The sequence below is a fragment of the Mus caroli genome, chromosome 13 (genome assembly GCF_900094665.2).
Source record: "Mus caroli chromosome 13, CAROLI_EIJ_v1.1, whole genome shotgun sequence".
Taxonomy (NCBI): domain Eukaryota; kingdom Metazoa; phylum Chordata; class Mammalia; order Rodentia; family Muridae; genus Mus; species Mus caroli.
The window spans coordinates 79282857-79292166 of NC_034582.1; the positions used below are offsets into that span (position 1 = coordinate 79282857).

At 38.4% G+C, this 9310-nt stretch overlaps 1 pseudogene; it reads left to right on the forward strand.

The window, feature by feature from the left end:
- The first annotated feature begins 561 nt into the window (after positions 1 to 561).
- LOC110307718 lies at positions 562 to 4146 on the forward strand (annotated as a pseudogene).
- The last annotated feature ends 5164 nt before the right edge of the window (positions 4147 to 9310 follow it).

Genomic DNA, 9310 nt, shown 5'->3' on the forward strand with positions numbered 1-9310 from the left:
GTCTATGTATTTGTTTGTGTGTAATGCTGTAGGAGGAAGGTTCTCTGATGATGTTTGAATGTAAGGCAAGTGGACCCTGCCACCAAACAGAAGAACTGGAAAGGTTAAGCAGGGTCAGAACTCAGAATTGAGAATGTCAACAGTGGAGCCAGCTCCCTGTCAAGCTCTACTTGTTCTGTAACACATAACCATGACACCCTGAGAGGACCATGACAATCAGTCATGAAGTATAAAAGTCTGGAGTTCTCCATGCTAACGCGGTATCTAGATAGGCCCCGAGTATTCCTTCCCAGAAAAGGGTATTTAATCCCTAGTTTACACTGAGTAAGGTGTCATTGGCATTCACATCTGCCATTAAATAAAGGTTTGGACAAGCACGGGTCACTGCAAGAGGCCTTCTCCATAAATACCCATGCCTAAATCTACTAGAGAAGGTCTTTCTCCCAGCTCCTCTGTACTCTCAGCACTCACTTGAAACCAAAGCACATTATACCCCCATCCTGGACTCAGCCTTCCCCTTCCTGTCTGGTGCATACACACCATGAAGGGGAAGCACAGTCGATGGATCCCCATTCCCAACTTGCAGTGGTATCCCAGCTGTGTCTGGGTACACAGGAGAGTAGGAAGCACAGCAATCATCCTAGATCCTGCTGTTTCCCATCTGATAAAATATAGACTAAGGATCCCAATTATGGACTATGTTCTGCCTCTCTGCATGGCTTGTCAATGGCACTCTTGATGTGCTCCAGCCACCCTAGTGGTGAGGCAGACATGTCACCCAGCAGTCAAATAGGGCACGGACTTATTACTACCGCAGAATATCATAAGGAGTCATTTTGTTATTACTTTTTAGACCAGTTGTATTTAGCTTAACTATAGTTCTCTAAACTATCTACTCTTTTGTTCTTGGCTACGCAAGGAGTATCAGACATACTGGTACTCAGTATACCATCTCATGGGATAGGTCTAAAGACAAATTGGACATTGGTTGGTTACTCCCACAAACTTTGTGCCAGCATTGCCCTAGCATATTTTGTAGGCAAGACAAAATATTGATTGTAGGTCAAAGGTTTTGTAGCTGGGTTGGTGGTTATGTTTTGTTGTTTTTGTTATTATTGTTGTTTGGTTTTTTTTTTTTTTTTTTTTTTTTTTTTTTAGACTTAAGAGTACCTTCCCATAGCAAAATCACTAGAAAGTAGGCTCCAAGAAACCAGCTGGATTTCGCATGTTGAATGAGTTTGGGTATTGTGCTCAATAAGGACAATCTCAGTTTGCAGAAAGCAACACTTCGTCTTAGCAACAGCCAGAGGTGTTTGGGAATTTCCATTGTATACCCTTGACCAATAATTCAATTGAATACAACTTGCCTTGCTATGAGAGATGGCCAGTTGAGACTTGTATCCTTCATTACTAAAAGTCCTTCATGGATTCCAGGAAGTTTCTGTCGCACTAGGTTTTCACTCCAGCCATGAAATATCCCCCAGTTCCAACCATATCTCTCAAAGCTTTCTCCCTACACTCCATCTTTTCTCAGCCTGATGCTCAACAGCACTCCCACCCCACATGTCCCCAGGACACCATTAAAATCCATTCTATTTCTTCTGCCAGGAGATCCATGCATTACCTCTCCCGCCACGGGACCCCTCTTTTTTTACTTAACACTCTTGGTCTATAGATTGCAGTTTGAATATCACTGATAGCTTGGATAACAGCTAATAATCACTAAATGAGTATATACCATATTATTCTTTCTAGGTGTGGTTTACCTTTTCAGAAAGACTTTTTCTAGTTCTATCCATTTGCCTTCAACTTTCATGTTGTCTTTTACAGCAGATAAGAAATAATTAATTATGAAAATGCACCCCATTTTCTGTAACCATTCTTCCGTTGAAGAACATCTCAGTTGTTTCCAATTTCCCCTGTTATAAATAAACCAGCAATAAACATGAATCATCAATACTTTTGTGGTAGTATGGAGCATTTGTTAAGTATATTCCCAAGAATATTGTAACTAGATCTTGAGGAAGATTGATTCTCATCTTTCTGGGGAACCATAATACTGATTTCCATAGTGGCTTAATAAGTTTGTGCTCCCACCAGGAATAGAGGAGTATTTCCCTTGTTCCACATCCTCCCCAGCATGTGCTGCCACTTGTGTTTTTGATCTTAGCCATTCTGACAGGTGTAAGATGGAATCTCAAAGGAGTTTTCATTTGCATTTCTCTGATGGGTAGGAATAGTGATCATTTCTTTAAGTGCTTCTCAAGCATTTATGTTTCCTTCTTTGGAAATTTTCTGATTAGACCTGTACCCCATTTTTATTTTTTATATCTACTTTTTGTGAGTTCTTTATATATTTTGGATATTAATCCTCTATTAGATGTAGAATTTGTAAAAAAAAAAAAAAATCTATTCCCACTATAGTTGTGGGATATTTGATCATACAGTGAACCTTGTGTTATTTGCTGGAAAAGCCTAGTACTCGTTGTGGTGTGGCTCTTCCTATTTATTGCTAATGGGATTAAATAAAATCAACCATAGGCCAAGAGGTAAAGCAAGCACTCAGTTGATAGGGAGTAAACATAGGAAAAAACAAAGAGAATAAGAGGAAGTCAGGAGGAGAGATAGAGAGATGCATAGGATATAGAAGGGAGAGACATTCATTTTGAGACAATGGAGAAGGGGAATTTTTCTTTTGGAACATCAGCTGTGGAGAAAGGTCAACTGAGTGTTTTTTCTTCCTCTCTGAGATACCAGGCTTTCACCCCAGCATCTGCGCCCCCCCTCCCCAGTGTTTATTGGAAAAATCAAACATTTAAGATTCTATTAAAAACAACAGAATACAAAGGCTGTTGTTTTGTCCAAACGATAGTGTCCTTTGTAGGGTTTCAATTACAGGCTAGGAGTCACAGGTAGGAATCATCAGAGGAGAGGGGGGAAAGAGACAGAGAGAGGAGGAAGCCAAAATGATAAGAGATAAACAATCAGCATGTGGCCAAGAGAAGTACATTTTGAGGACAGGCTGACAAAGCAAAAAGAATAGGTATATTCAAAACAGGTATATTCAAACAGCAAGTAACTTGGGTAGCACAGCTGGGAATTAGCCAGTCTAGCACAGAAAAAAATTGGCTATATATTTGTGCTAAGCTATTTAAATAAACTGAAAGGATTCCATCTCGATTGCTAGAGAGTTGGCCAGAGTGATAATAAAAAATTAGATAAGGGTTACAGCTCAAGGTTTCTGCTCAACCACAACCTCTGAGCTTGGGAGAACACATGGGGATGGGGACCCTTACCTGACATGAACCAGGCATCAGAGCTAAGTCTCTGTAGACCACCAGAACGAACTGGCAAAGAATCATCTCCCACAGCAGCTTAATTGTAACTTTGATCAAACCTCCCCATCCCTGGCCTCTGCTGTATCTTTGGCCCTCCGCGGGAGTAGAGACCACCATTCCCTCACCACTGGAACCTGTCGGAGATCTTCTTCCCAATCTCTTCCTGAGAAGAAGAACCACAGAATGAGCTACTCAGCATGACGACATGTTCTGTGTGAAACTATTTCAGCTCGTGTTGGAAGATGGTTGGCTCAGAGATTCAACCTTAAAATCGTCCTGGTCAGCTTCAAGCAGTGTCTAACTGATGAGGGAGAGGTGCTGCTGGACCACTATATTGGACCTGGAAGGGGTTTGTCAGATTTCTGAACAACTTGTAGGCTGTCTTCTCATTCATTTCCAAGAATGTGGTCTCAAAGCTGTAGATAATGGAGCTTCTGAGAAGCAGCCCACAGTCTGAACACTACACTAGCTTACAATCCGTGGTAGCCTATGAGGTGAGCAATAAACTGGTGATCATAGATCGCTACTCCCGTCCCCCGACACCCTAACTCAGGCTGCCGGACCAAGCTGCTCCTATATAGTGCTCTGCATTGGCTCTGGCTATTCCTCGAAGGCCTGCATGCCAGCTCTGAGGATGCTTGTACCTCTACACTCTGATGAGGCCACACTGACTGCCTATCACTCCTGGATAGCACGTCAAGTTGTCACTGTGGCATTCTGTGCCTTGTGCTCATATGAGATCTGCCTTGAGGCCATAAATGTGGCGTTCTCTGAGCAAGCAGTGAAGATGCTGGGAGAGATCCTGTAAACTTTGGGGCATATCTCTTTCCTTAAGAACTGTGATATATGTAGTATTTCTAACATAAATAAATTATGCCTACATGATTGGGTATAGCGCTCTGGGATGGGTCAAAAAAAAAAATACTATTTGTGGCTATTGTGAAGGGAGTTGTTTCCCTATTTTCTTTCTCGGCCTGTTTATCATTTGTATAAGGGAAGGCTACTGACTTATTTGAGTTAATCTTCTATCCTGAAGTTGCTTTGCTGAAGTTGTTTCTCAGCTGGAGAAGTTCTCTGGTAGAATTCTTGGGGTCACTTCCGTATACTATCATATCGTCTGCAGAGAGTATTACCTTTACTGCTTCTTTGCCAATTTGTAACTCCCTGATCTCTTTGTGTTGTCTTACTGTTCTAGCTGGCACTTCAAGTACTATACTGATTAGATATGGAGAGAGTGGGCATCCTTGTCCCTAACTTTAGTGGGATTGACTAAAGTATGTCTCCATTTAATTTGACATTGGCTGTTAGTTTGCAGTAAATTGCTTTTATTATGTTTAGGTATTGTTCTAATTCTGGACCTCTCCAGTACTTTTAAAATGAAGGGGTGTTATATTTTGTCAAGTGCTTTTTCTGCATCTGAGATGAACGTGTCATTTTTTTCCTTTGAGCTTGTTTACACAGTGGGTTACGTTAATGGATTTTTGTATATTAAACCAACCTTACATCCCTGGGATGAAATCTACTTGATCATGGTGAATGATGGTTTTGATTTGTTCTTGGATTCCGTTTGCAAGAATTTTATTGAATATTTTTGCAATGATATTCATAAGTGAGATTGTTCTGAAGTTCTCTTTTCTGGTTGGGTCCTTGTGAGATTTAGGTATCAAAGTAATTGTGGCTTCATAGAATGGATTGGCAGGGTTCCTTCTGTTTCTATTTTATGGAATACTTTAAGGGATATTGGCATCAGATCTTCTTTGAAGGTCTGGTACAATTCTGCAGTAAATCCATCTGGCCCTGGGCATTTTTTGGGGGGTGGTGGTTAATGAGTTCTTCTATTTCTTTATAGGATATGGGCCTGTTTAGATAGTTTACCTGTTCTTTACTTAACTTTGGTATGTGGTATCTCTCTAGAAAACCATCCATTTCATCTAGATTTTCCAGTTTTGCTGAGTATAGCCTTTTGTAGTAGGATCTGATGATTTTTTGAATTTCCTCCATTTCTGTTGTTATGTCTCCCTTTTTGTTTCTGATTTTGTTAATTCTGATACTGCGTCTGGACCCTTTAGTTAGTTTGGCTAGGGGTTTATCTATCTTGTTGATTTTCTCAACAAGAAAATTTTGGTTTTGTTGATTCTTTGTATTATTCTCTTTGTTTCTGTTTGATTGATTTCGGCCCTGAGTTTGACAATTTCCTACTGGCTACTCCTCTTGGGTGTGTTTACTTCTTTTTGTTTTAAAACTCTCAGGTGTGCTGTTAAGTTACTAGTATAAGATCTCTCCAGTTTCATTACCAGGGCACTTAGTGCTATGAATTTTTCTCTTAGCACTGCTTTCATTGTGTCCCATAAGTTTGGGTATGATGTGTCAGCATTTTCATTAAATTCCAAGAAGTCTTTATTTCTTTCTGTATTTCTTCCCTGACCAAGTTATCAGTGATGCAAGAGTTATTCAGTTTTCATGTGTAAGTGGGATTTCTGTTCTTTTTGATATTGTTGAAGACCAGCCTTAATCTGTGGTGATCTGATAGGATACATGGAATTATTTCAATCTTCTGATATCAGAGCAGGTTTGTTTTGTGACCAATTATACAGTCGATTTTGGAGAAGGTACTGTGAGGTGCTGAGATGAAGATACACATCTCCTTGTACGCTTTACCATCTTTCCTCACCTACTTTTGGACGGTGGACTGGAAAGGGGGCTGAAGTGTTTGAGAACCTTTATTAAAAGGAGGTTGTTTTTTTTTTAAAATCAAAACCTATAGATGACTGTGGCTTTTTTAAATTTTCAGTTTATTTACATGGTAGATTACATTTACTGAATTTTATATATTGAACCATCCCTGCATCACTGGGATGAGGCCTATTTGATTACAGTGGATCATACTTTGTTGTGTTCTTAGATTCAGTTTTTAAGTATTTTATTGAACATTTTTGCATTTATGTTAATAAGGGAAATTAGTTTGTAATTCTCTTTCTTTGTTGAGTCTATTTGGTCTGAGTATCAGAATAATTATGGCTTCATAAAATGAATTTGGCAATATTCCTTCTGTTTCTATTTTATGGAATAATTTGAGGAGCATTGGTGTTCACTCTTCCTTGAACATCTAGTAGACTAAACCATCTGATCTGGTTTGAAGATTTAGGTCTGTTTCTGATCTGATTTTCATTTAACTTTGGTAGATGGCACATATCAAGAAATATTATCTGTTACCTTTAGATATTTAATTAGGTGGCATGCAGATTGTTTAAAATCTGCTCATAATTCATTGGATTTCTCTCAGTGTCTATTGTTATGTCCACCTTTTCATTTCTGATTTTTTAAAATTTGGATATTCTTTCATCATGTTTTAGTTCATTTGGATTTTTTTTCAAAGAACCAGCTCATAGTTTCCTTAAATTTTTGATTTGTTCTCTTTGTTTCCATTTGTTGCTTTCAGTCCAGTGTTTGATAATTTATTCATGTCAATTGTTTGGGGGTATCATTTCTTCTTTTTCTGTTCTATAGCTTTCAGGTGTGCTATTAAGTTGCTAGTATGAATTTTTCAAGTTTGGGTGAAATGTCCTGTATTAGGTCCATTTGGTTTATAATGTCCTCTAGCTCTTGCATTTACCAGTTTAGTTTTTGTGTGGGTGACCTGTCTGTTGGTAAAACCAAGGTATTAAATTCTCCTACTATTACTGTGTGAGGGGCAATATATATTTTAAGCTGTAGTAATGTTTCTTTTGTCTGTGTGACCTGTCTGTTGGTAAAACCAGGGTATTAAATTCTCCTACTATTACTGTGTGAGGGGCAATATATGTTTTAAGCTGTAGTAATGTTTCTTTTACAAACATGGGGTGTCATTGTGTTTAGTACATTTTTTCCTTTGATGAGTAATCAAGTGTCCTTCTTTAATTTATCTCTTCTGATTAGTTTTGGTTTGAAGTCTATATTGTTATATATTAAAATGGCTAGACTAGCTATTTCTTAGGTCCTTTTGTTTTTTAGGTATCTTTTTCCAACCTTTTATTGTGGTAATATCCATCCTTAATGTTAACATATATTTCTTGAATAAAACAGAATGATGGATCCTGTCTTCAAATCTATTCTGTGTCTTTTTACTGGGGAATTGTGACTGTAGATATTGAAAGATATCAATGACCATTGATTGTTGATTTTTTTCTTATAGTTTTAATAATCTTTCTTTCTTCTGTATGCTTATTGTTTTGATTATTATATGCCAAGGGGGCTTTGTTTTTTGGTCCAATCTATTTGTTGTTCTGTATACTTTTTGTACTTTGATGGGCATCACTTTTTTTTTCTTAAGTTAGGGAACTTTTCTTCCATGATTTTGCTGACAATATTTTGTGGGCCTTGTTCTGGGACTCTTCTTCTTCTTCTAATCTTACTATTCTTAGATATGGTCTTTTCATAATTTTCCAAATTTTTTGAGTTTTTGTTAATAATTTTTTTAACTTTTTTTATTAGATTTTTTTCATTTACATTTCAAATGCTATCTCTTATACTCTACCCCCGCTCTGCTCCCCAACCCACCCACTCCCACTTCCTGGCCCTGCATTCCCCTGTACTGGGGCATATAATCTTTGCAAGACCAAGGGCCTCTCCTACCAATGATGACCAACTAGGACATCTTCTGCTACATATGCAACTAGAGACACAGCTCTGGGGGTACTGGTTAGTCCATATTGTTGTCAACAAAAATAACAGGAAGCAACAATTACTTTTCCTTAATATCTTTTAATATCAGTGGACTCAATTTCCCAATAAAAAGACATAGACTAACAGACTGGCTACATAATCAGGACCCAACATTTTGCTGCATACAAGAAACCCACGTCAGGGACAAAGACAGACCCTTCCTCAGAATAAAAGGCTGGAAAACAATTGTCCAAGTTAATAAGTTTTTATTCAGAAATTTTTTTACCAATATGTCCATTTCTTCTATTGTCTCCTTAATGCATGAGATTCTGTCTTCTATCTCTTGTATTTTGTTAGTAAAGTTTGTCTCTGTGGTTCCTGTTCAAATTCCAAATTTTTCATTTTCAGAATTCTCTCAGTTTTGGTTTTCTTGTGTGATTTTCTTTCCATTTTCAGATCCTGAGCAGTTTTATTCATTTCCTCCAACTGTTTCCTTGCATTTCTTTATGGAATTTATACATTTCCTCTTTAAGGACCTCTTTCACCGTTATGCACCCTTTTTTAAGGTCTTTTTTGTCATTTGCATATGTTGGAATATTGAGAGACTTCTGTGGTAGTTTTGCTGGGCTCTATTGGAGGTATATTGACCTGGTTGTTATTATTTATGTTTTTAAGCTGGCATGTAGGCATCTGGGATTTGGATGATTATAGTTCTAGATGTTGATTTCTGGTAGGTATTTTGTTTCTTGGTTTCTGTATCCTCTATGAATTTTAATAGAGTGTGATGCCTGTTCTGTGTGTTGTCTGTTGGAAATTTTTCTTTGGACCTGATAGTTGGGGCCACAGTGAGTCAAAGAGGCAACAGAGACTTTAGCAGGTTTTCTGCCACAGAGCTGTGGATATAATTGGTGTAATTGAGACTGGGAGGAACAGAAGGATATGTAATGATCTGCAAGTAGCCTATCTGCTTCCTTGGAAGGGGAGGCCTTTGGATTATCAGGGGTGCCTTCTGGAGTTGGGGACTAGGATAAATCAACAAATAAAAGAGAGAAAGGTTAGGAGGAGAAGGTCTGTGAGAGCCACGGGAGAGGTGGGGCAGGAGGTTGTAGGAAGGCTGTAGCCAGTGTTCTGTTGCAAAGGTAGAAATGAGACAGAACAGGATTTGGAGGAGAGAAGGGAGTGGTGAAGGAGATCAGTTAGCTTTCCTGCTCCCCTGGCCTGCTTAGCTGGTGTGTCAATCATTAACATGAAGAAGAAGAAGAAGAAGAAGAAGAAGAAGAAGAAGAAGAAGAAGAAGAAGAAGAAGAAGAAGAAGAAGAAGAAGAAGAAGA